Raw genomic sequence first — 27,751 nt, 5'->3', positions numbered from 1 at the left:
AGACCTCTGTTTCTACTGGTCCTTCTTCACTTCTGTCAGTCCATGATTCTCTCAGCATTTCATTTGTGCCCTTTTATTTCTTCTCCTGGACTGTTAGTTTACAGTCTTGTTAGGGGTAATTCCGCTACCCCAGAAATCAATGCCTTGTGACCTGTTGTGCAAAGTGCATGGGCTCCCCGAGACCTTCAGAGCAGCCCACAGGGCACAGAGAAGGGGGCAGTCTCTCCTGCGTCCTAAGTCCTGCCTCCCCCTGCTCCCTCCCTCTCCAATGCCACCCTCTCTCCCTGATTCCTTTTGGGTAAAAGAGCATTAGTTATTGATTTTTTTTTTTTTTTTTAATGACAGGGTCTCACCCTGTCGCCCAGGCTGGAGTGCAGTGGTGCAATCTTGGCTCATTGCAGCCTCTGCCTCCTGGGTTCAAGCAATTCTCCTGCCTCAGCCTCCCGAGGTGCTGGAAGTACAAGCACACGCCACCATGCCTATCTAATGTTTGTATTTTTAGTAGAGATGTGGTTGGCCAGGCTGGTTTCGAACTCCTGACCTTAAGTGATCCTCCTGCCTTGGCCTAACCAAAGTGATGGGATTACAGGCATGAGCCACTGCCCTGGCATGATTTTTTTTTTTTTAATTCCAGGTTTGAGGCTCCTAGACAATCAGTCAGTTCATAATCCTCCAAGTCGCAAAGTACCCACCCCCACCAACTTTTATAAACCCCTGTCTTCGAACAAGATGACCTTGGCTTTCTTTCAGCCTCCTTTGCTGAAGCCGTTGACTGGTATCACCAGGATAAACACAGGCGTGGGCTGACCACAGGGAGCAGAGGTGCTGGGCCTGATTTAGCCTCTAGGCCTTGAGGGGGTAGCTGATGGGGCAAGCTTCCTGGGCGGGATTACAAGAAATCCTAGGGCGTCCTTGGGCGGTGTGTCTGGGGGGTCCAAGGGTGTTCTGAATCTGTGTGACCATAGTGAGCGGATGTGCCGAGGCATTCTTCCAGGGAGAGGGTCAGTAGTTTTCATCGGTTTCTCAAAGGAGCCTGTGACTTTCAAAACTTTAAGGAGGCTGGCGTGGATGATCTCCGTCGAGGTCCTTCCTGCTTCAGCCTCTGCACTTAGGAGTTAAGAGCTTTGTTAGGAGCCACGGAGTGGAGACACAGGCAGTGGCTGATTCCTGGGCGCCGCCTTCTGGTGGTGGGGTGCATAGCACCTTTGGGCAATTGGAAAACCCCTGGGCCGACTTCCTGTCTGGACAAGCCCTAGGAAAGGCTCTGGAAGGAGTTTTTGGAATCTGGGTGCAGCTGCCTTCCCTCCCAAGAGATGGAGAATGGTTCTGGTCCAAATATGGAAGGGAAACCCTGGCAGGTCACATTCCTTCTCCTCGTTCACTCTGCACTTGGCTTCTGAGCCCCCTCAGGAGGCTGCATGGGAGTTGAGAGTCAGGAACCATGTTAGCCCTGGTCTGGTCTGGGTAGAGGGTGTGGCAAGAGTGGCCTTGGTTTGGGAGGGAGGAAGTTTTGCCTTAACTAGGGGTAGAAGACCTAAGGAACCCTGGCCAGAATAAAGGCAGAGCTTTGTACATCTCAGAAGGCTTCCCTCAAATCAACGCCTTCACCCTACTTCCATCGGGAGAGGCAGGTCCTGTCTGAGTCCAATTCACAGATAAGGACAGTGAGGCCCATGTAGGTGATGTGATTTGCCTAAGCCTACACAGCTAGACGGATTTGGATCCAGTCTTTCCACTGGAAGTCCCACTGAAGATAAACACTCCCACCTTCCCCAGCCTCCTTGCCTCCTCCCCTGACACCCCAGCTTGGGCTGCCTGGGGTCAAGAACCTGCATTTAGCTCAGCATGCTTCTGGTGGGTGGAGTCCAGGGGGAAGGGTGAGAGTCCTGCTTTCCAGTTCCTTCCACCCTCCATGTGCAGTGGACCCATAGGACCAGACCAACTGCCTTGGGCCTGGGGCAGAGCAGGGCAGGAAGCTGAGGCCGCCTCCTCAACAGGGGTGCTCCCTGTACCATCCTCCCTGAGGTTGGAAGGCAGCTGCTTTGGGATAACAAAAAGGAAGGCCCCAGTTCCCACATCAGAGTGTAAAGCAATGGGGCTCAGCATCCCATTGGGTGTTGGAGGCTGAATATGCAATAGAAGCCACGGAAGGTTTGACCATCAAGTGACGGGTCCATGTCATGTTACTGAATGTAAGTCAGGTTGAAGCTGGGAGGATGGTATTATAGAGCCCTTTGTCTTCCCAGCTTAGTTGCCACTTCCTCTGGCAAGCATCCCTAATGGCCACTCTGAGTTTGGGAACCTTCCCCCGTCTTCCTCCCTGGTACACGGAACTCACATGCTCATTGCATTTGACACTCTCCATTGTATTTTCCCATTTGCTTGTCGGTAGCCCTCTTAGGCTCTGGGCATCTAAGGGTAAGACCCCGTTTGTCACATTTCACTATGGTAACATCACATTTCACTATGGTAACCCAAGCATTTAGCCCAGAGCCTGGCACATGATAGGTGCTTACAAAAATGTGTTGATTGAGAAACAGATCCTATCACATAGTATCCTGGTCAGAGACAGAATTGTTGGGAAATTTCTTACCTGGACAAGAATTCTGAGATGTTCAGGGGAGGACAGACAGCTACCAGGTTCCCCAGAAAGACACAAAGGAGCAAGGATTCCTTGGTTCTGCCTCGAGTCCCAGCATGAGTGGGTCTCCTGGCTGCAGTGTTCATGAGTTCTGTGTCTTGGTTGAGCTGTCTCAGTGGAGACTTGACTGTGCAGGATGCTGTGAGTTTGTGTGAAGTTCATGGCAATCCTGGGGGAAAGGCCTTTCTTTTTGTGGCTCCATTCATTGTACTTTTTCTCTGGGTCAAAAAAGGGATATACTATCAGGCTTTCAGTAAATTTTAAAGAGTTATTGAATTTTGAATACATTTTAAAGAACATTATACACATGCGCATATAAAAGATATAAAGGAAAAAAATAAAATGAATATACATCTACTGTGCATCAAGCTTAAGAAATTGTTTTTATATATATTGTATGTTATTATTATTTAGTTCAAAATAATTACTAAATTTCCATTGTAATAACCTTGAAAACTCCCATGTTATCTCTTCCAAATCCCTTTGCCACCTCCGGAGGCTCCAGCCTCCTACATTTTATGTTTATTGTGTCCTTTTATTAAATAACCTATGACATGTGTATCTGTCAAAAACAATATGTTATTTAGTTTTGAATGTTTTTGAAATGTATTTAGGTCGCATCATATTGTATACATTCTTCTGTGACTGATTTGATCCGTTCTGGTAAGTGTAGCTATGTTTCAGTTGTTTTCACTGCTGGTCAATATTCTATTTTATGACCAAATCACGTATATTTATCTATACTTCTTTCTTTAGAATAATATTTTGATGGTATATGTATTTTCCATTCTTTTGCTTTCAGACTTTCTGTGTTTCTGTGTTTTAGGAATGCCTCTTGTAGGTAGCTTGTAGCTGGATTATTAAGAATTCAGTTGTACAAACTTTATCTTTTAACTGGAAAGTTAATCCATTTTGTTTACAGTTTTAATGATAAATTTGGATTTACTAATATTATCTTATTTTGCATTTTCTACTTGTCCAAGTTTCTTCATTTCCTTTTTTTTTCTTTTTGAAACAGGTTCTTGCCCAGGCTGGAGTGTAGTGGCATGATCATGGCTTACCACAGCCTCGACCTCCTGGGCGCAAGCGATCCTTCCACTTCAGCTTCTCAAGTAGCTAGGACTACAGGAGTGTGTCACCATGCCTGGCTAATTTTTGCATTTTTTGTAGAGATGGGGTTTCGTCATGTTGCCCAGGCAGGTTTGGAACTCCTGAGCTCAAGTGATCCTCTTGCCTTGACCTCCCAAAGTGCTGAGATTACAGATGTGAGCCAATGCACCTGGCCCTTCACTTCATTTTTTTCCCCCTTTCTTATTTTCATTTGTACTGCAGACTCTCATTCTTACTGGCCCCCATTGGGGTTATACATCTTAGTTCTGTCGTTTTAGTGGCTACCCTAGAAACTTTAACAAGCATAGTTAATCTAATAAAGTAAAAAGCTAATCAGCATTTTACACTGTGCAGTTTCTGTAGATTTAACCTTGGTTACCCGCTGTTTGACTTGGTGTGTCAGGCAAACCCCAGTGATCCACATTTTTGTACCATCCCCTTCCCTTGAGTATGAGTGGAAACTGTGACTTGCCTCTAAGCAATAGGATATGGCAAAGATGGTGGCATGTCACTCCCATGGTTGTGTTTCTTTATATAGCACTCTGTCTTAGACTGAAGAGAAAGATTTTCCCCCTAGTCTTTGTTTTTTTAAATAAATTTTATTGTGTACATTTGAGGTTTAAGACATGTTATGGGATACACATAGATAGTAAAGTGGTTACTATAGTGAAGCAGATTAATTTATCTATCATCTCACGTAGTTACTTTTGGAGGGAGGGCCTGCTAGTCTTAAAGAACCAAAAAATTATGTATGAATGTCTATGGAGAGGGCCATGTGGCAGGGAATGGAAGGCAATCTGTAAATGATGAGAAAAAATGGGGACCTCAGCCCTATAGATGTAAGAAGATCAATTCTGTTGACAATTGTGTGGGAACCTGGAAGCAGAGTTTCCCCAGTCAAGCAGCTGATGACACTGTAGTCCTGCTGGCACCTGATTGCATGCAGCCTTATGAGACCTGAGCAGAGGACCTGGTTAAGCTGTGCCCAGATTCCTGATCCATGAAAACTGTGGGATAATAAATGTGTGTAAGTTAACCATTCTTATGAAGAACATTTAGGTTGTTTCTAGTTTTTGGCTAATTTAAATAAACCTGCTGTGAACATTCACGTACATGCTTTTGTATAACCATAAGTCTTCATTTCTCTGTAAAAAAGCCCAGGAGTGGAATTAATGGGTTGTATAGTAGTTGCATGTTTAGTTTTTTTGTTTTGTTTTGTTTTGTTTGAGATGGAGACTTGCTCTGTCGCCCAGTCTGGAGTGCAGTGGTGCAATCTCGGCTCACTGCAACCTCTGCCTCCTGGGTTCAAGCGATTCTCCTGCCTCAGCCTCCTGAGTAGCTGGGATTACAGGCACGTGTCACCATGCCTGGCTAATTTTTTGTATTTTTAATAGAGACAGGGTTTCACCATGTTGGCCAGGATGGTCTCGAACTCCTGACCTCAGGTGATCCGCCCAACTTGGCCTCCAAAAGTGCTAGGATTACAGGTGTGAGCCACTGTGCTCTGCCACATGTTTAGGTTTTTTTTTTTTTTTGAGACGGAGTCTTGCTCTGTCGCCCAGGCTGGAGTGCAGTGGTGTGATCTTGGCTCGCTGCAACCTCTGCCTCCTGGGTTCATGCCATTCTCCTGCCTCAGTCTCCCGAGTAGCTGGGACTACAGGCGCCCACCACGACATCCGGCTAATTTTTTGTATTTTTAGTAGAGATGGGGTTTCACTGTGTTAGCCAGGATGGTCTCGATCTCCTGACCTTGTGATCTGCCCGCCTCGGCCTCCCAGAGTGCTGGGATTACAGGTGTGAGCCACCGTGCCCGGCCCGCATGTTTAGTTTTTAAGGAAACCACAAGCTGTCTTCCAGAGTGCCTGTGCCATTATGTATTTCCACTAGCAATGTATGAGTGATTCAGTTTCTCTGCAGCCATCAGCATTTGGTGTTGTCACTATTCTTTAGCCATTCTGATAGGTATGTGTTGATAACTCATTGTAGTTTTAATTTGCATTTCCCTTATGGCTAATGATGTTGAACATCTTTTTGTGTGTTTATTTGCCATCATATATCCTCTTCAGTGAAATTTCCTTCATGTCTTTTGCCCATTTCTAATAAGATTGTTTTTGTTTTTAATGTTGAGTTTTGAGTTTTTTGCATGTCTTGTTGGATATGTGGTTTGCAAATTTTTTTTTCAGCCTGTGGCTTGTCTTTTCAGCATCTTAACAGTCTTGCACATAGCGAAAGTTTTAGTTTTGTTGAGGCTGATGCTATGGTTTGAGCTTGTCGCCACCAAAACTCATATTGAAATTTGATCTTCAGTGAGGTGGTGTTGGGAGGTGGGGCCTAGTGGGAGGTGTTTGGGTCATGGGGGCAGATCACTCATGCATGGCTTGGTGCAGTTCTTGCTGTAGTGAGTGGAGTTTTTGCTCTGGCCAGACTCTATTGGTTTTCACAGGAATGGGTTAGTTCCCATGACAGTGTGTTGTTAAAAGCCAGGGTGCCTCTGTGGGTTTTGCCTCTTTGCATGCATCTGCTTTCCCTTTTATGTTCTCAACCATGTTATGACAGTGAGAAAGTCCTCACCAGAAGCCAGGGCCATGCCCTAGAACTTCCCAGCCTACAGAACTGAGCTAAATAAGCCTTTTCTTTATAAATTACTCAGTCTCAGGTATTCTGTTATGGTAATACAAAATGAACTAAGACAGTCAATGGATCAATGTCCTTCTTTTCTTAATTGTGCTTTTGATGTCATGTCTAGGAACTCTTCTCCTAGTTCTAGGTCCTGAAGATTTTCTCCAGTCTTTTCTTTTCTCTTCTTTTCTTTTCCTTTTCTTTCTTTCCTTCCTTCCTTCTTTCTTTCTCTTTCTTTCTTTCTTTCTTTCTTTCTTTCTTTCTTTCTTTCTTTCTTTCTTTCTTTCTCCTTCCTTCCTTCCTTCCTTCCTTCCTTCCCCTGTTCCCTTCCTTCCCTTCCTTCCTTTTATTTATTTTTTTTCATTTTTGAGACGGAGTCTCACTCTGTCACCCAGGCTAGAGTGCGGTGGTACGATCTTGGCTCACTGCAACCTCTGCCTCCTGGGTTGAAGTGATTCTCCTGCCTCAGCCTCCTGAGCAGCTGATATTACAGGTGCCTGCCACCACACCCAGCTGATTTTTGTATTTTTAGTAGAGATGGAGTTTTGCCATGTTGGCCATGCTGGTCTTGAACCCCCGACCTCAAGTGATCTGCTTGACTCAGCCTCCCAAATCCAATGTTCTCTTACAAAAGTTTTAAGTTTTATATTTTACACGTAAGTCCATGATCCATTTTGGGTTAATTTTTGTATAAAGTTTAAGGTTTAGATTGAGGTTCTTTTGTTTTGTTTTTTCACTGCCTATCAATGTCCAGTTGTTCCAGCACCATTTGCTGAAAGATCACCCTTCTTCTGTTGAATTGCTTTGGTACGCTTGTTAAAAATCAGTTGAGCTGGGCTTGGTTGCAGGTGCTTATAGTCCCAGGTACTCAGGAGGCTGAGTCCTAGGCTATAGCGCATTATGCCAACCAGGTGTCTGCACTAAGTTTGGTATCCAAATGGTGACCTCCCAGGAGTGGGGGACTACCTCAGAAATGGAGCAGGTCAAAACTTCTGTGCTGATCAGTAGTGGGATCTTGCCTGTGGATAGCCACTACACTCCAGCTGGGGCAACACAGCAAGACCCTATTTCTTAAAAAACTCAATTGGGCATATTTGTAAGGGGCTATTTCTGGGTTATCTATGCATTCCATTCATCTGTGTATCCATCTCTCTACAAATACCACACTCTTAATTACTGTAGGAATATAATAAGTCTTACATTGATGTCTTAGTCAATTCAAGTTGCTATAACAAAATGCCTTAGACTGGGTAATTTTTAAACAACAGAAATCTATTTCTTATAGTTCTGGAGTTTGGGAAAGTCAAGATCAAGGCACAAGCAGATTCACTGTCTGCTGAGGGCCTGTTCCTCACAGATGTTGTCTTCTTGCTGTATTTTACATGGTGGAAGTGGTGAATGAGCTCCCTCAGGCCTCTTGTAAGGGCACTAATTCCATTCATGAGGGCTCTGCCCTCATGACCCAATTACCTCCCAATGACTTAACTACCTCTTAGTACCATCACCTTGGGGGTTAAGATTGCAATGAATCAATTTTGAGGGGACATACAAATTCACATCATAGCAACTGGATAGAGTGATTTCTCTCACTTTATTCTTCTTTTAAAACATTGATTTAGCAGGAGGTTGAGACCAGCCTGACTAACATGGTGAAACTCTGTCTCTACTAAAAATACAAAATTTGCTGGGCGTGATGGCGCACGCCTGTAATCCAGTTACTCAGGAGGCTGAGGCAGGAGAATCGCTTGAACCTAGGAGGCAGAGGTTGCAGTGAGCCAAGATTGCACCATTGCACTCCAGTCTGGGCAACAAGAACAAAACTGTCTCAAAAAAGAAAAATTGATTTACTATTTTAGGGATTTGCTTTTTCATTTAAAACTTAGAATATATGGAATAAGCTGGCCTAAGTACCAAAAACAAAGAAAAACACCTAACGGTTTTAAAAACCTCTATCTGAGATTTTGATAGAAATTGCAGTAAACTGCTAGATGAATTTGGGAAGAACTGAGATTTTACTATGTTGCATCTTCTAGTTTATGAATACTTTATGTCTATTTATGTAGATTTCCTTTGATTATTAGATCTCCTTTCATTAGCATTTTGTAATTTTCAGCATACTAATCCTATATTATGTTTTGTTATATTTATACCTAAATATTTTATTTCCTTTGGAGCAATTGTGAGTATGTGATTATTATATGTTAGTATTGTGATTGATTTTAGTGTGTTGATCTTATATCCAGCAACCGTGCTGAACTCTCTTATTGATATTAAAAGCATTTTAAAAGATATTCTATTTAGACAGTCATGATATCTGTAACGAGGTACATAGGTACAATATTATTTCTTCTTTTCCAATCTCCTCTCCTCTCCCCTCCCCTCCCTCTCCCTCCTTTCCTTCCTTCCTTCCTTCCTTCCTTCCTTCCTTCCTTCCTTCCTTCCTTCCATCTTTCTCTCTCTCCCCCCTCCCTCTTTCTCTCTCTCTTTCCCTCTCCTGCTCCCTCTTTCTCTCTGTCTTTCTTCTTCTGCCATATTGCATGGGCTAGGACTTCCAGTATCAGGTTGAATGTGAGTGGTGGGAGCAGACATCTTTGCCTTGTTCCTAATTTTTAATGAGCAAACCATTTATTCTTTCATCATTAAGTATGATTTTAGTAGTAACTTTTTAAAAAATAATTTCAACTTTTATTGTAGATTCAGGGGGTACATGTGCAGGTTTGTCACATGGGTACACTGTGTGATGGTGAGGTTTGGGGAATTAATGATCCCATCACCCAGCTAGTGAGCATAGTACCTAATAGGTAGTTTTTCAACCCTTGCTGCCTCCCTTCCTCCTTCCTCTAGTAGTCCGTGGTGTCTATTGTTGCCATCTTTATGTCCATGTATACCCAATATTTAGCTTCCACTTATAAGTGAGAACAGCAGTATTTCTGTTCTTGCATTAATTCACTTAGAATAATGGCCTCCAGCTGCATCCATGTTGCTGCAAAGGACATGATTTCGTTCTTTTTTTTATGGCTGCATAGTAGCCATGGTGTATTTATACCACATTTTCTTCATCCAATCCACCATTGATGGGCACTTATGTGGATTCCATGTCTTTGCTGTTGTGAATAGTGCTGTAGTAAACGTCTGAGTGTGGGTGTCTTTTTGGAAGAAGGATTTCTTTTCCTTTGGAGGTGTACCCAGTAATAGGATTGCTGGGTTGAATGGTAGTACTATTTTCACTTCCTTGAGAAATCTCCAAACTACTTTCCACAGGGGCTGAACTAATTTACATTCTCACCAGCAGCATTCTGTTTTCTCTGCAGCCTCATCAGTATCTGTTGTTTGTTGACTTTTTAATAATAGCCATTTGGCCTGGTGTGGGGTGGTATCTCATTGTGGTTTTGATTTGCATTTCTCTGATGATTCGTGATGTTGGGAATTTTTTCGTGTTCATTGGCCCCTTGTATGTCTTCTTTTGAGAAGCGTCTGCTCATGTCTTTTGCCCACTTTTTAATGGGGTTATTTGGTTTTTGCCTGTTGAATTAAGTGCCTGATAGATTCTGGCTATTAGACCTTTGTTGGATGCATAGGGTTTGCGAATATTATCTCTTACTCTGTAGGTTGTCTGTTTACTCCGTTGATAGTTTCTTGTTTTCTTTTTCCTGTTTTTTTTTTTGTTTGTTTGGTTTTTGTTTTTTGAGACGGAATCTTGCTCTGTCGCCCAGGCTGGAGTGCAGTGGCGCAATCTTGGCTCACTGCAACCTCCATCTCCAAGGTTCAAGCGATTCTCCCACCTCAGCCTCTTGAGTAGCTGGGATTACAGGCACCCACAATCACATCCGGCTAATGTTTTATATTTTTAGCAGAGACGGGGTTTTACCATGTTGGCCAGGCGGGTCTCGAACTCCTGACCTCAAGTGATCTGCCTGTCTTGGCCTCCGAAAGTGCTGTTGATAGTTTCTTTTGCTGTGCAGAAGTTCTTTAGTTTAATTAGGTTCCACTTAATTTTTGTTTTTGTTGAAATTGCTTTTGAGGACTTAGTTATAAATTCTTTCCCAAGGCTGATGTCCAGAATGGTGTTTCCTAGGTTTTCTTTTAGGATTCTTATAGTTTGAGATTTTACATTTAAATCTTTAATCCATCTTGAGTTAATTTTTGTATATGGTGAAAGGTAGGGGTCTAGTTTTGTTTTTCTGCATATGGCTAGCCAGCTATCCCAGCACCATTTATTGAATAGGGAGCCCTTTTCACATTGCTTATTGTTGTTGACTTCGTTGAAGATCAGATGGCTATAGGTGTGTGGCTTTATTTCTGGATTTCTATTGTGTTTCATTGGTCTATATGTCTGTTTCTGCACCAGTACCATGCTGTTTTGGTTACTGAAGCCTTATTGTATAGTTTAAAGTTGGGTAATGTGATGCCTCCAGCTTTGTTCTTTTTGCTTAGGATTACTTTGGCTATTTGGGCTCTTTTTCAGTTCCATATTAATTTTAAAATAGTTTTTTCTAATTATGTGAAAAATGATGTTGGTAGTTTGGTAGGAATAATGTTGAATATGTAGATTGCTTTGTGTAGTATAGCCATTTTAATGATATTAATTATTCCAATCCATGAGCGTAGAATGTTTTTTTATTTGTTGGTGTCATCTATTATTTCTTTTAGCAGTGTTTTGTAGTTCTCTTGTAGAGATCTTTGACTTCCTTGGTTAGAGGTATTTCTAGGGTTTTTTTTTTTTTTGCAGCTATTGAAAATGGGATTGCCTTCTTGATTTGGCTCTCAGCTGGAACATTAATGATATACAGAAATGCTACTGATTTTTGTACATTGGTTTTTTATCCCAGAACTTTACTGAAGTTGTTTATCCATTCTAGGAGGCTTTTGGTGGAGTCTTCAGGGTTTTCTAGGTGTAGAATTATATTGCCAGTGAAGAGACATAGTTTGACTTCTTTTCCTGTTTGGATGCCTTTTATTTCTTTCTCTTGCCTGATTGCTCTGGCTAGGACTTCCAGCATAGGTTTTTGTAGATGCTTTTTATTGAAGAAGTTTCATTAATTTCCTAGTTTTCTGAAGTTCTTTTTTTTAAAGTAGGAATGGATGTTGAGTTTTGTCAAATGCTTTTCCTGTGACTATTGAGATGATTAAATGATTTTTCTTTTTCAGTTTGGTGAGTTACATTGATTATTGAATGCTAAGCCAAACTTGCTTTCCTTGTGTAAACCCCACTTGGTTATTATCTTTTAAAATATATATTGCTTGACTTGATTTGCTATTTTTTTTGTTTAGAATTTTTGTATGTTTCCCTATCTCTGTAGTTTTGTTTTGTTTTCTTGTCTGGTTTTGGTATCAGGGAAATGACTTCATAGAAGAAGTTCAGAAGTATTCTTTCTTCTTTAACTTTCAATTGCCTATAATTAATACTATTTTTTTCTTAAATAAAAAATTATTGGTAGAATTCACCAGTGAAATTCTCTGGGTTTGGAGGTTGTTTTTTGGGGGAGAGGGGAAAGTTAAACATATTTAATTCTTTAGTAGATATTCAGGCTATCTATTTATTTTTTAGTGAGCTTTGGGAATTATATCTTTCAAGGAATTTATACATTTCATCTAAGTTGTCAAATTTATTGGCATAAAGTTGCTAATAACATTTCTTTGTTATCCTTTTAATATCTGTAGAATCTATAGTGATGTCACCTCTCTTATTTCTGATAATGTTAATGTATGTCTTCCTTCTTTTTTTCTTGATCAGCTTAGCTAGGCATTTATTAATTTTATTGTTTTTCTCATAGAACCTGCTTTTTGTTTAATTAACTTTCTCTATTTTTTTCTATTTCTGCTCTGATCTCTGTTTTTTATTCTGCTCACTTTGGGCTTACTTTCATCTTCTTTTTCTAGTTTCTTAATGTGAAAGCTGAGATCATTTACTTGAGAGTGCTCTTGTCTTAAATAGGCAGTTAGTGTTATAAATTTCCTTCTAGGTACTGCTTTAGCTGTGTATTCAAACTTTTGATATATATTATTTTCACTTTGATTCAGTTCAAAATACTTTCTAATTTCCTTTTAGATTTCTTCTTTGAACCACATTTATTTAGAAATGGGCTTCTTGTGGATATTTCATAGATACTTCTGTCATTGATTTCTAAATTCTATTGTGGTCAGAGGACATACACCCTATGACTTATATCCTTTGAAATTTATTATGCATGTTTTATGGCCCAGAATATGGTCATGGGCACTTGAAAAAAATGCTTATTCTGCTGTTGTTGGGTGGAATGTTCTATAAATGTCATTTAGGTCAATTTTTGTGAGGTATTTTTGCTGGGTATAGAATTATAGGTTAACACATTTAAAAAGTATTTTTAAAGTATTGTGGGTACTAGCTTCTCATTTCCGTTGTTTCCAATGAGAAATCTGTTATCCTTTGTTTGTTTATTTATTTTTATTTATTTTATTCTTTTTGAGACAGGGTCTTACTCTGTTTTTCAGGCTGGAATGCAGTGGTGTAATCATGGTTCACTGCAGCTTCAACCTCCCCAGGCTCAGGTTATCCTCCAACCTCAGCCTCCCAAGTAGCTGGAACTATAGGCATGTGCCACCATGCACAGGTAATCTTTGTATTTCTTACAGAGACAGAGCTTCGCTGTGTTGCCCAGGCTGGTCTTGAACTCCTGAGTTCAATTGATCCACCCACCTCAGCCTCCCCAAATGCTGGGATAACAGGCATGAGCCGCTGTGCCCAGCTGTTATCCTTTATTTGTTCCTTTGTTCATTTTTCCCCCTTGTCTGCTTTTAAGATTTTCTTTGGCATTAGTTTTAAATAATACTATTATGATGTGCCTTGGTGTGATTTTATTTATATTTCTTGTGCTGCAGCTTTGTGAGATTATTGTTCTGTATGTTTGTGGTTTTCATTAAATTTGAAACAGTTTGGCCATTATGTCTGCAACAATTTTTTTTTCTGCCTTCCTCCCTACTTTGGAAATCCAATTTCATATATATTAGGTTGCTTGAAATTGTCTCATATCTCACTGATTCTCTTATAACTTCTTTTGGATCCTTTTTTCTGTATATTTCATTTCAGATATTGTCATATTTTCAAGTTTACTCATCCTTTCTTCTGCAAAGTCCAATCTGCCATTAATCCCATTCAGTGCATTTTTCATCTCAGATATTGTATTAAGTTCTAGAAAACCAGATATTGTTTTAATCTCTGGAAATTCAATTTAGCCCTTTTAAAATGTCTTCCATGTCTCTATTAAAGTTTTTGAACATCTGTAATACAGTTGTAATAACTGTTTTAGTGTCCTTGTTTGCTAGTCTTAACATCTGTGGCATTTTGGGGTTAGTTTTAATGTATTGGTTTTTCTTATCTTCAGAGGTTGCATTTTTCTGCTTCTTTGCATGCCTGGTAATCTTTGATTGGATACCACACATGTGAATTTTACATGTTATGTGATGGATAGTTTGCATAAATATTCTTTATTTTGTGATGCAGGTGAACTAGTTGGAAGCAGATTGATTCTTTGGGTCTTGCTTTTAAGATTTGTCAGGCAGGACCAGAACATTTTTTAGTTTAGGTCTAATTATTCCCCACTACTGAGGCAAGGTCCTTCTAAGTGCTCTACCCAAATGTCCCATAAAATATATTTTTCAGTCTAGCTGGTGGAGTCAGGCACTCTTCATCTTAATCCTCTCAGACGTTTCCCCCCAAAACTTGGGTAGTTTCCTCAGATGTATGTATTTATTTGTACTATACTGAATAATCAAAAAGAAACCCTCTACAAACCCTTGGAATTCTTTTTTTCCTTTTTTAGATGGAGTTTTGCTCTGTCGCTCAGGCTGGATTTCAGTGGCATGATCTTGGCTCACTGTAACCTCTGCCTCCTATGTTGAAGCGATTCTCCTGCCTCAGCCTCCCGAGTAGCTGGGATTACAGGTGCCCGCCACCATGCCCGGCTGATTTTTGTATTTTTAGTAGATGGGGTTTTGCCATGTTGGCCAGGCTGGTCTCGAACTCCTGACCTCAGGTAATCCACCTGCTTTGGCCTCCCAAAGTACTGGGATTACAGGCGTGAGCCACTGTGCCCGGCCCGGCATTTTTATATAAGAACCTTTGAACACTTAATGTAGTCTCCTTCTGACATATGTTATCTATTTCATTTCTATTAAGTATAAACATTATTTTTGTTTCATATAATTAATGTTTGTTTATATATGCTATTTTTCATTGCTCTTCATTCCTTCCTGCATTTCTGAGTTTCTACCTGGAATAATTTTTTTTCTGCCTAAAGAACACTTTTCAGTGTTGTCCTTAGTGTTGGTCTGCTTTGATGAGTTTCTCTAGTTTTTATACATTTGAATATATTTTTATTTCACTTTCATTCTTGAAGAATATTTTTGCTGGGTATAGAATTCCAGATCAGCAGTTATTTTCTTTCAGTACTTAGAGATATTTTCCAGTAGTCTCTGGCTTCCAATTTTATTGTTAGGAGGTTTTTAAATGATAGTTTTTCTTTTCCTTTTAGCTGTTTCTTAAATATTTTATTTATTTATTTATTTTACCAATTAACTATGTGGTTTTAATTCTTGCATTGAGTTTGAACAAGTCTCAACCATTTTCCCTTCAGAGATTGCTTCTGTTTCATTCTTTTTTCTCTGGGATTAGAATTGCACGTATGTTCGACTTTCTTATTGTATTCCTTATTTCTCTTACATCCTTATGTGTTTTTCATCTCCTTTGTCTCTCCATAATTCATTTTATTTTTTGACCATTGTTACCTTTTACTAATTATTTTTGTCACCTTTTTCTAATCAGTTGTTAAACTCATTCATTAAATTCCTAATTTGGGTATTTTATCTTTCAGTTCTTGAATTTATAATTTTTCAAATTTTAAATATTATTTTGGTCCTTTTCTGAAATTCTACATTTGTGTCTTCAGTTTATTGGACAATAAAACATGCTGATCTTTTCCCCATGAAAAGTAATGTCTTCTCTACCACATTGCACCTGTACTGTTGATGTTCTGAACATAAAGTTTATTGAACATAAATTCAGTCTTTTACTTTATGTTGTTAATTTCTGCTTATCAGTCTAAAATTTCGAGGTCTTTTGCGGTCTTAACTTGGCCGATGATTTTATGAGGAGGCCAGGAAATCAGCAGAAAGGACTCTAATTCAAAGAACAATCAACTTTATTCTCTTCTGATACAAGATTTTCATGCCTGAAGGCATCTGAAAAATAAGTTTAGCATGGAATCTAGGAATGCCACATCCATGATGGCAAATCTATTAACTGTAAATTCTGCAAATAAAGGAAAGTTTCTGCTATTAAGAAACTTATCATTTAACTTGGAAGACAAAAAGAACACAGATTAAGTAATTAGTAGGACATATTAAAAATATGCAGTTAGCAGAACTAATGATGAAGTACAGATCCTGAGTGTAGTTCACTTTCTAGTCTCTAGATGGAGACTCTGAGGACCAGAATAGTTTTGAAAGGCCCCATGTGTGCTGTTACTAGGCATAAGAAGGGTCCCACGATGAATTACTTTCTTAAAACTTTAATTCATTCATTCATCCATTCAGCAAACATTTTTGGACATTATTATATTCCAGGCACTGAATGCTGTACTGGCCCCATTGGAGAACAAGATGGGCTGGACCCCTGCTCTCACGAACCTTACATTCTGGACACTCCTGATTGTGGACCAGAGCGGGAAGCAGAGGAGCATGGCTGGAGGAGGCCTGGCAGAGGAGCAGCCTGAGAGGAGTGATTGGGCCCATGACCCTGATCATTATCTGCCATCTCATCTCCCCGGAACAGCTGGCCCTGTTTTAGGGGTTGAGATCCTGGAGGTTCTGCCGGCCGAGGACACAGTACTCACAGATGGCCTCGCCCTTGCCTTCTGGGTTTCGTGCAGGGATTGGGGTGGGGATCAGAAGCCCACCAGCTCTTTTCTCTGTGATATGAGCCAGACTGTAATGTTGAGATCAGCAACTGTATCTTTTCATCTCTGAATCTCCAAAGCCTGACACATTGTAGGTGCTCAGTAAATGTTTATCACTAAAAGATGTTACCTCGAGAATTACCTGAGGTCCCTACCTTTAAGCACTTTGTGTTATCTCCATTTACAGATGAGGACTTGGTCGTGGTCACAGAGCCTACATTTTCCACAGAGCCCTACTTCAGTTCTTACCTCTTCCATTACTCTCTCTGTCATAATTCCAATTCATAGTTGGGTTAACCTTTTCCTGAATTCTTTTTTTTTTTTTTGAGACAGAGTATCGCTCTGTCACCAGGTTGGAGTGCAGTGGCACGATCTCAGCTCACTGCAGCGTCTGCCTCCCAGGTTCAAGCGATTCTCCTGCCTCAGCCTCCCAAGTAGCTGGGATTACAGGTGCCTGCCACCACGCCTGGCTAATTTTTGTATTTTTAGTATAGATGGGATTTCACCATGTTGGCCAGGATGGTCTCTATCTCCTGACCTCGTGATCCGCCCCTCTCGGCCTCCCAAAGTGCTGGGATTACAGGCGTGAGCCACTGCACGTGGCCACCCTTTTCCTGAATTCTTACAAGACTAAGCCTGAATTAATCATTTTATCATTTCAATAATAGCATCCATCTTAATGTCACTTGCCCTCTGCCAAGCACTGTGCTGAATGTTTTAATACTTCAACTCAGTTCTTTACAATATCCCTTTGAGAGAGGCATCTTTATTAATCCATGTTACAAAGAGAAATCTAGGGCTTACAGAAGTTAAATAATGTACCTGGAATAGCACAGCTAGTAAGTGCCACAGCTAGGATTTGAACCCTGGATGGTCTGACTCAGAAGTCTGTACCCACAAGCATCATGCTATACTGCTTCTGTTGCACCGTGTTCGGCTCAGTTCCCCACTGGAAGGCAAGTGCTTTCCGGTGCAGGGAGCACATCTCAAGGTTTTGTTTGTTTGTCTTTGTGATTTTCTGCCCACCTGTGAAGGCCTGGCATAATGCCTTGTGTATGGTTGATAATCAGTAAAGACTTGCTGTGCTGAAATTTCACTTGCGGCGCTGTCAGGCTGCAGGCTGCCACTAGGTGGTGCTACATTCCAGGGAGTGGACAGTGGCGGGCCATTTGATTGGCAAGAGGCAGGGTTCTGATAGCTCTGGACAAGGGGAGAGGAGTGTGGTCTATTCAGAAACGGGAAGGCTGGGGCCGTGGAGGAGGGGGACTTCATACCTCCTGAGAGGATATGGGGGGAGAGAGAATCTACTACCCAACTGGTGCCTAATGCTGCATCCCAGGAAGCACCACAGTTAGAAAAGTGGGCTGGCCAGAAAACAGAGGGGCCAGAGTGCGTCTGCAGCCCACAGAGGTGGGATGGAAACAAGTCAAGGTCATAGGGCATCAGAAAACCTACCAGGCTGTTGGTAGACAGGCCCTGGCCTGCCTTTCTGCCCAGGACCATAGGAGGCAAATGGCCAAATCAACATTTTAATTCCACTCCCATTCAGATGTGTGGCTCCCCATCTTCTAGTTGGGCCCTCAGGCCACTATTGTTTTAGGTGCCCAGGGGAGAAATGTGCAGTGACTGATTCTAGACCCTGGCCCTCTGGCCCCTGCTACCTGTCTGTTCTCCTCTTCCACACTCCCCTCTGGCACATTGTAGGTGGAGCCACACTTTGGTGGAGAAAGGAGTTTAGTGCTGTGTACCAGATTGAGATGGAAAGTGTTGAAGGCAGAGTTCAGATATGGATGGGTCTCTGCAGGCTGTCCTAGTGAGGGAGGGCTTCCTGGAGAGGGAGATCCCAGTGGACAGGTGGGGTCTGATCCTGTACCCTTGAGTGTCAGGCCTTGGTGTTTGGCAGTGGTTTAGCTCAGCAGGAAGAGCAGAGGATGTCAGGAGACTTGGGCATTGGCCACAGGCTAGCTGTGGGCAGTGACTGCATCTCAGCCTCAGTTTCCTCTTCTGAAGGGTGACCATATTTATTGTCCACACCAGGATGATCTTGTGAGTGAAAGGAATATTAATTGCCCTGGGTCAAAGGCAGAAACTGGGATGCTGTCTGGGAAAACCAGAATATAAGGTCACCCAATTTCTATGTAAAATGAGTTGCCTTCTAAGGACCATCAACTCGAGGTCCTCTGATTTCTGACTCTAAGGGAAGCACACAGTAGGGACACAGAAATGAGGCCAGAAAGTCCTGGTTCTGTCACATTCTAGATGCATGGAAGATTTGAGTGATGCTCACTCATGAATCCATGGATCTATTCATCCAATCCAGCTATCCATCCATGAGTCACACAGGACCAACAAGTCTGCGGGAAGCCCCTGGGTCCCAGGCTCTGGAGGGCTGCACAGACACACTGCTGTTCTCAGGGAAGATCTGAGGCGCCCTTTCACCTGGCAAGGCTCTCTTGTGCTGGAGTTGGGTCCTTCCCTCCCTTCCTTGTCCTACCCTAGCTCTGCCCCTGAGGAATTCTTGACGCTATCCACGCTCCTTTCCTTGGGCCCCTGGTGCACAGAGTATGCCTCACCCCCCGACCCCAGGAGGTTTGCTAGGAAGCACTTGGGATGGCCCCCGGTTCTGTCTGGCCCTGCCTTACCCACCCATCCTCATCCCACCCCAGCCTCTGCAGCCTAACAACCCCATGACAAATTATCCCATGGCGAAGTTAAATTGGCTGCTGCATCCAATACCATGGATTATAGAGAAAGGAAAATACATAGCTCATTAACTCAAATCCCAGCCCCTCCCCCAGGCCTCGTTTTTTCTTCATCCCTCCTCTACTTATCTCTGGAGAGAGACCTGGCCACAGGACTGCCTCCTCTTCCTTCTAACGACTTCTTGGGAGAGGGAGGAACTTGAAGGTAGGGGACATGGGCTTTCAGGACGCCAGGACCAGGTGAGCACTCTCGCACTGCATGGGACCCACCAGCAGAGGGCGCCACAGCACAGCGGAACCCGCGGGAAAGATGGAGACCTGCGGAGAGGGACTCCTGGAGGCTGGAGTGGACGCTGGCAGGGGAGAGCTTCCTCCCCAGGACTTTCCCTTATATTAATACAAGGGAAAGCAGGGCAGATCTCGCCCTGGAGACCCTTTCTGGAGCAGAGAAGGGGACCGCCCCGCTGAGAGCCAGGGCCATGCCACAGCAGCAGGGCTGTGTCGTGGAAGGAGGGGAGTTGCGCCGGGTGCGGGGCGCCCTTGTCTTGAACTGGCCCGGGGCTTCCGGTTTCAGCGGACTGCGGGGGCGGCGGCGCCAGGGCAGGAGGCTGGGGACGGAGGCTGGGATCCGTGTTGGGTGGGACACTTGCTGCTTGAGATGTCCTTGTCCCCCATTCAAGGGCTCACCTGTGGCCAGATAGGGAAGAGCCACGCTTTCAGAGGGTCATGAAGAATTCATCCAGCCTTTGTGCCCGCCTGACCGTGAACTCGAGCCGAGACAATGGCAGGGCTGGGGGCCTTTGTCTCCCTCCCAGCAGAGGCAGTGTCAAGTGTTGGCCACCTGTGGGCGGGGAGCCCCCTCTCTTGGGAGAAGGGCAGTCCTGTAACTTGACGAGGGCCACCAAATTCAGGGCTAATTAATTGGAAATTAAATTTTCCATTTAGCTGGGCCAGAAACAATTGGGGTTGGGGACCTAAAGTCAGGAGAGGCCATTGGAAAGAGGGAAGGTGTATATGGTGTGTGTCTCCACTAACGTTACACTGTGGAGGAAGCAGGGTGTGCCCCCAAGACGCACAGTCAGAAAATCAACCAACCAACAAACAATTCAACACCAGAAATGGTGGCTGTACTCAGCATGCTTTCCTAGCAAGGAGGCAGGCCAACGAAGGCGCTTGCAAAAGCAAGAAGGCTCCTCATTCCACAGTTTCAGGCACCCACCATGTGCTTGACACTGTGCCATGTCCATCAGCAATGCATGTGCTGCCTGAAATTCCACCATTAGAAATTCATTTCTTTGTGACTTTACAGCTGTTTAATTAAGTTAGCATTTATTTAACTCACATTATATGCTGGGTACAATTTCACATGTGGGGCTGCGTCAGTGAACAAAAGGCAAACTGCCTGCTCTTGTGGAGCCTCTAGTCCAGTAGGGAAGACAAAGATAAAGAAATAGATATATTATTTGTAAGGTGAAGGCATTCTGTGTGGGGCAACACGGGCTGTTCTTTTAGATAGGGTGGTCAGGGTAGGCCTCATGGAGGGGAACTTGGGCAGCCATCTGAAAACTGTGATGGAGTTAGCCGCGTGGCTGTCTGCGGGAGGGCATTGCAGGCAGAAGGAAGGGCAGTGGTGCAAGATGGGACTGTGCTTGGTGTCTGTTGAGTGGGCCAGCCTGGCTGGAACAAAATGAGCAGGGAGGAGAAATGTAGAAGCTGTGGTTGGATTCGAGCATGTGGGGCCTTGGAGGCCATTGAGAGGACTTTGGCTTTAATGGTGAATAAGATGGGCTGTGGGGGTTTTGAGCAGGGAGGGACCTGATTCTACCCATGTTTCACCAGGTCATTCTGGCTGGCATGTGGCAGGTGGAGGGATAGAGGCGGGGACATGGGGCAAGTGTGGAGGACAGTTAGAAGCTACTGCAATGGTCCAGGTGTGAGATGGCATCCCCAGACCCCATCGGCGATGCTACTGCCTCTGTGTTTGGTGGTGGGGCTGGTCCCTCATCTAAGTCCTTCTCAGCCCTAATAGAGATGCCCGCACCTGCCCCACCTGGCTGTGCCAAAGCCTGCCCTGGAATTGAGATGGTGACACCCTCCCTGCCCTGCCCCTTGCCCTTGAGAGAAGCCTCAGATCCTGTCTAGTGGTCCAGAGGCCTGGTTCTTCCTCCCAGCTCTGACTCAGTGAGTGTTTCCAGCCATTTTTTTCATACCTCTGTGCTTCAGTTTCCTCACTATAAAACTGATAAGTGGCCAGGCGCGGTGGCTTATGCTTGTAATCCCAGCACTTTGGGAGGCCGAGGCTGGTGGATCACGAGGTCAGGGGATGGAGACCATCCTGGCTAACATGTGAAACCCCGTCTCTACTAAAAATACAAAAAATTAGCTGGGCGTGGTGGTGCGCACCTGTATTCCCAGCTACTTGGGAGGCCGAGGCAGGAGAATTGCTTGAATCTGGGAGGCGGAGGTTGCAGTGAGCCAAGATCATGCCATTGCACTCCAGCCTGGGTGACAGAGCAAGACTCCATCTCAAAGAAAAAAACAAAAAACAAAAAACAAAAAACTGATGAGTACATTGCCTGTTCTAGGCCAGGCATGGGGGCTATAGACATGAGTAGGCTCTCCAGGAGTCTGTGGGTCCTGCAAGAGGGCAAAAAGGAAACAGAAGCATGGGACAGCATAGGTATCAGGGACTCTGTATTATTTTAAAAGTGTGCCAGGAACATGTGGGAAGGAAAGACTGGACCGATTCTGCCTGGAGCAGGGAGAGAATGCTTCCTGGAGGAGGCAGCTATTAAACTGAGGCAGGAAGGAGAAGTCAGCGTTCACTAGGCAGACAGTAGGAAATGGTGTATCTGGCAGAGAACAGCAGGTGCTAGGGCTTGGAGATGCAAAAGTGACAGTTAAAAGATATCACCTTAAAATTATTGAATTTTAGAGCCAGAAGGGACCTTGGAGATCATGAAATCTAGTGGGTTTTCAAACATGTTTTGGTCTTATTTCAAGCATATGTAGAATTCCATTGTATACACCAGTTAATATTAATAGCTAACATTCATTGAGCGTTTACCGTATGCCAGACACTTTACCTGTGTTAATTCAATTACTTTTCCCAACAATCCTTTGAGTTAGGTTACTACTAACATCTTAATTTATAGATGAGGAAAATGAGGCATAGAGGAGTTAAGAAACTTGCTCATGGTCACACAGTGTCAGTGAAAAGGCTAGGAATTGAACCCAGGTAGCCTGGTTCCTAGCCTAGGCATGTGGTTACCAGGCTGTATGGCCTCTGTAGATGTGAAGGTGGAGCTGCTTGTTTAAGGAGGGGTGGTACCCAAAAGGCCTTGTCCCCTCCTCATCCACACATTTCCCGCTGAGACCCATGGATAGAACCTGCCAGCAAGAGGCTCCCTCTGAAACCACTGATTTAGATCAATCATATGATGGAGAAGCCATATCTGTCAGGTTATGCCATAGATTCCAAGGTTGTCCTGTAATGATGAGTAAGCCAGGGAAGGCTTTCTGGGGAGGGAGTGCCCATTTCATGTCATTAACACCCATTCTCTAACCATGTGGGGTGTTTTCTAGCAAAAGCTTCAGCCTTGTGGGGAGGATGCATGGGGGTTGGCAGGACAGCACATGGCTTGGTTTCCAGCCAGGACTCCTTGGTCGGTTTTCTTCAGCACTGAAGTACTCAGGTCCCAGGCCTGAGGGCAGAGGCAGGAGGAGCAAGACTCTCAGCGGACTCCATGTGGTTGATGATTGGCAGGTGGAGATGAGGAGCATGTGGGAGGTCTGCAGGTCCCGGGCAGAAAGTGCAGTGCCAGGGCATCAGTGCAGGTCCCGGACATCAGTGCAGCGCCAGAGCATCAGTGCAGGTTCCGGGCAGGGCATCAGTGCAGTGCCAAGGCATCAGTGCAGTGGGTAGGAGGGACAACCCCCTTCACACTGACCGCCCCCCTCAGCTTGCTTTAAAACAGAAGAGGGTGGGATTTTGCCTTGGTGTCGGGAAAGGGCACGGTTATGTGAGGGCTGGTGGACAGGGGAGCAGTAGTTTGATTCTTGTTGGAGGCCACCCCTCCCAGTTCCCCTTACTGAGGGATTGGGGGGTACTAGAAACCCTCTGAGCTTCCAGGTCCTCATTCTAAGCTTCTAGTGTCAGCTTCCAGGGGCCAGTGGAGACCCTGCCTCCTCCAGGGTTCTTTCCTGACCTCCCAGCCCGTAGGGTCCTCTGTCCCTTGGGGCATCACTAGATCCCTCTCTGGTTCTTGCTGGTACTTTTGGCCACAGCTTTACACCCTGCTTTCCCATCCCCAGGTGCTGTTTCCCCCAGGTGGGCATCCAGCCTGTTCCAGGTATTGATTCATCCAGCATTTAGTGAGTGGCTACTCCAGGCGTCAGGCACCAAGAGGGGCCTGCCCCTCAGCAGCTCCCAGTGTGGTGTGTGTGTGTGTGTCTATGTACATGTGTGTATGTCTATATGTATGTGTACATGTATATGTATGCATATATATGAGCATGTGTGCATGTGTATACGTGTGCATGTGTGTATGTATATGTGTATATGTGTGTATGTGTATATGGGTGTATGTGTGTGCATATCTTTGTATACATGTGTATATGTGTTTATATCTGTGTGTATGTGTGTATATGTATGTGTATGCATGTATATGCATGTGTGTATGTGTATGAATGTGTGTATAAATGTATGTATATGCATATGTGTATATAAATGTGTGTATGTATATGGGTTTATAAGTGTATGTATATATGTGTATGTGTGTATAAATGTGTGTATGTATGTATGTGTGTGTATGTATATGTGTATGTGTGTATGTATGTGTATGTGTGTGTATGTATATTTGTATAAATGTGTGTATGTATGTGTATGTGTGTGTATGTATATTTGTATGAATGTGTGTATGTATATGTGTGTATAAGCATGTATATGTATGTTTATGTGTATGTGTGTATATGTGTGTATGTGTGTATATGTGTGTGTGCATGTGTGTGTATATGTGTGTATCTGTGTCAGACTGACAACTGAGCAGGGAGACCAAGTCAATGACTGTGGTTTGGTCTGAGGAGGGCTGAGACACACACAGGCTGAGGGCCCAAACTTACCCTGAAAACTGCGGCCGAGCCCAGTAGCGGCCATCACAGTAGCAGGTATGGGAGGGTCTTGTTAACGACCCTATCAGTGGTCCGCAAATCCACCAGAAAGGCGTAGCGTCCTTGTTAATTTCAGGCCCCTCAAAAGCAGCCCTGCCCAGCCTGTCCTGACCCTCTCCCCTGAACATGTCATCCCTAAAATCTTGACCTCCTACACTTAAGGAGGGCCCTCCTTCCCTCCATCAACCCCATGCCCAAAGCAATCCCCTAAATCCACAGCATCCCGAATTCCAGTAACCCTTTAGAGGTTCGCGCATCCCATTACTGTTTTGGCCCTGTCCTGTCCTCCGTGGGCCAGCCAGTGTGATGTTGGTTCCTTAGCAGCCCTGGGGAGAAGCAGAGGGCGGGGGGCGTGGGGAGAGTCCAAGGAGCCATCCTGGATCCGTAGGCCTCCCGTCCGTCCGCGGGTCAGTGCGGCCTCGCGGACACCAGGGGGCGCCAGAGCGTCGGGTTTCGCGCGGCTGCCCTTCGCAGTCCAGACGGCGCGGCGCGCGGCGGCCGCCAGGGGTCAGCAGAGCGCAGGGCCGCGGGCGCGAAGCGCGGGGCTCAGGGCTGGGCGGCGGCAGCTGCGTTCCCGGCTCCGAGCGCCTTCTCTGTTAGGAGGGTAATTTAGAGCAATTACACCGATTATTATTGCTTTTCTAATTAGTGCTTTTCCTACAGAATTAGCCGAGTGTTTATTAGGAGCTGCTTGTTGCCAGCCGCTTAACTGCTTCGCTGCCGGGCGCGGGCGAGGGGAGGGGCGCCGCGTGGGGCTGCCTGGTTATGTGGTTTCGCATAAAAGCACGGATTAAATATTCATTCTCCTTTGTTACATATAGCATTAAATTTTTATCAGCTGTATGTTTTCCCTGAAGTTTTCCCTGCGTGTTAACGTTCAGGCGGACTGCAGAGGAACTCCTGGGCCTTGGCTCGTGGGGAGGACAGATCTGTGATCCTGGAGGCCAGAGGGTTCCCTCTGACATCTGTGACACCGTTAGACTTTTCCCAAGCGTGTGTCCCTGGATCCTTCTAATACCGCTGCGACGGAAGCAGGATGGATGGGGAAACTGAGACCCGCGGTGAGGGGTCTTGCATGACACTCCCAGGGCTGACACAAACCAGATTGTGGGGTCCGGCACGGAGTCTCTACCACTGTCATCTTTGGGACCTTCTAAGTCTTCAGGCCCCTCGGGAACCTCCAGCGTCACCCTGGCCATGCAGTGCCATGTGGGTGGGCCCAAGCCTCCCCTCTCACAGGAACACAGGCTTCAAACTTTTCCCAGCTCTATCCATCTAAGCCCTGCCAGGAGGGGGTCGGATACCTACGGTGCTCCTGGATTCTGCCACCTCCCGTGCAGGAACCTTCTGGAGCGCTTGACCCAGAGAAGTGGCTACACTTGGGGCGGGAGGCAGAGGGGAGAGATTTGGGGTTTATTCAGTGCACTCCCCTTTATGGCGAGTTAATTGTTACTTGCTTTGCCTCCAGGAGGCGGGGGGCTCTTCTCACTTCACCAGTCCTGGGGAACCCATGTGAGAAAAACTAGAAGCACAAATGCGCCCACAGCAAACCAGAAGGTGTGGTTTGTACTGCCCGGCCTTGGTTCACGGTTCAAAAGGCTTCTTGGAAAACCACTGCCTGGTGCATTCAAGTGTTTGTTTACAGCTCATTAACTACTTGATGGAAAGGTTGGGGTGGGGGAAATATTGACAGAAAATCAATCAGAAATGAAGATTAACGATCTCCAAAATATTCCTGTGGGTCCATAGGGAAATGGGACTTGAGTTCTAAAACCAGGTTCTCATAAACTGAGATATTGTTTCTCCATTTGCCTTTGCGCAGAGAGAGGTCACCAGGAATCAGGTTGTGACGAGTGGCCACACCTGCAGGGAATTTGAGATGGGCCTCCAAGGGAACCTTTTAGCTGTAAGGCCTGTTCCTCCTGGCCTTTGTTCCTGTCAGCAGGCAGAGAATAGAGAAGAAACTCAGGTTGGTTCACTTCACCACCACCGTGAGACTGGGCAAGCTGGGACCAGGACAGGGTCCCACGGGTGCCTTCGCTGCGTCCCATGCCTCTGTTCCTGTTTTATTAACTGGATGAGATCAGGCTTCCCAGGTGGAGCTGGAAGGGAAAGGCAGGCAGGTATTTTCAAATAAGCCCATGGGAGCTAGAGGTCAAATAACAGCTGGGAGATGCCTCACGCCAAACCCAGGGTGGCTGTGGAATGGCACCGGCCACAGTGGGTCCAATCACAGGGTGGAGAGGAGCCCAGGCTTGGTCCCCGCCCCCCAGTTCTGCTCGCAGGCTTCCGTCTTCATCTTCCCTCTTTCCATGTGACTGCAGTTCAGGCAGGGTACAGTGGTGCTTTAAGCTTCTGCCCCTCACCCTGAACACAGCTGCGTAGGACCCTCCAGAGGCACTCCGGTCTGGGGCAATGTGTCTCTACTGAGTCCCACCCCAGGCTGCTTTGGTTGCCTGGGAGAATTCCCAGGTCCCCCTGCTGCAGAGGCCTGTTTGGGACCCTGCACTTTTTTGGCAGGGCTGGATTTCCCAGGCTTAGGGGCTGGCTCCCCAGGTGCATCACACTTCAGTGTGCCCCCAAGATCTGGCCACCTCCCCTAGGTGCCACCATTTCTGGCTCCCCTCTCCCTGACTGTTGAGGGGCTTTTCTGCTTTCCATCCTGCAGAGATCCTTGAGACTAAGAAGCTGAACAGAGCCTGGCTGCCTGTTTAAAATGGAGAGGAAGAAAACAGCAAGAGAGAACCCCAGCATTTGGATTGCAGTCTTCACCTCTTGCCTCATGGGGATCCACATGGTGAATGTAAACACGGTGCTGAGGCTTGTGTGGAGTCTTGAGTCCATGACGCTGGAGACCCCAGGGTAGAAGGTAGACCACCAGAGCTCTCATGCATGGGAGTGGCTCATAGCCATCACCTTTGAAATCTATTCTCTCGAGACATTGGCGAGCCTGGGCCTCGAGAGTCTTCTGGAGACACCTTCCTGCACTTAACACTGATGTCACTGACGGGGGAGCTCTGGAAGAGTGCCATGAACTTTCAAGGTTGGAAGAGGTTTCAGATGGTCTACACTGGGGTGTCTACTGGTGGCACTTAGCACTACTGACATTTGAGGCTGAATACTTCTTTGTCAGGAGACTGACTTGTGTGTTATGGAATATCTAGTAGCATCCCTGCCTCTACCCTCTAGATGCCAGCAGCATGCACACACCTCCTCCCATGTTGTGACAACCAAAAATGTCTGTAGACATTGTCACATGTTGTGGGGGAACAAAGTCACACAGTGAGACCCATTATTCTACGCTAATCTTCTTTAACAAATGCACAAACCAATACCAAGAAATAGGATATGGCATAAGCAACATCATTGAAGACTAACAAGTAGAGGGCCCAAATGCTTGGATTCTGGAATCAGCCACATCCAGACTCAAATTCCACCTCTACTACTCACTAGTTCTTCTGTGATCAGAGACAAGTAACCTCTCCTGGCCTTAGTTTGCCCCTCTATTAAATGTGCATATTAATTTTACCACCTGTATGGGTTGCCGTATTCAATAAGATGATGCACATGAAGAGTTA

Source organism: Pan troglodytes, chromosome 17 (genome assembly GCF_028858775.2).
Source record: "Pan troglodytes isolate AG18354 chromosome 17, NHGRI_mPanTro3-v2.0_pri, whole genome shotgun sequence".
Lineage (NCBI taxonomy): Eukaryota > Metazoa > Chordata > Mammalia > Primates > Hominidae > Pan > Pan troglodytes.
Note: the sequence above shows the minus strand (reverse complement) of the source record.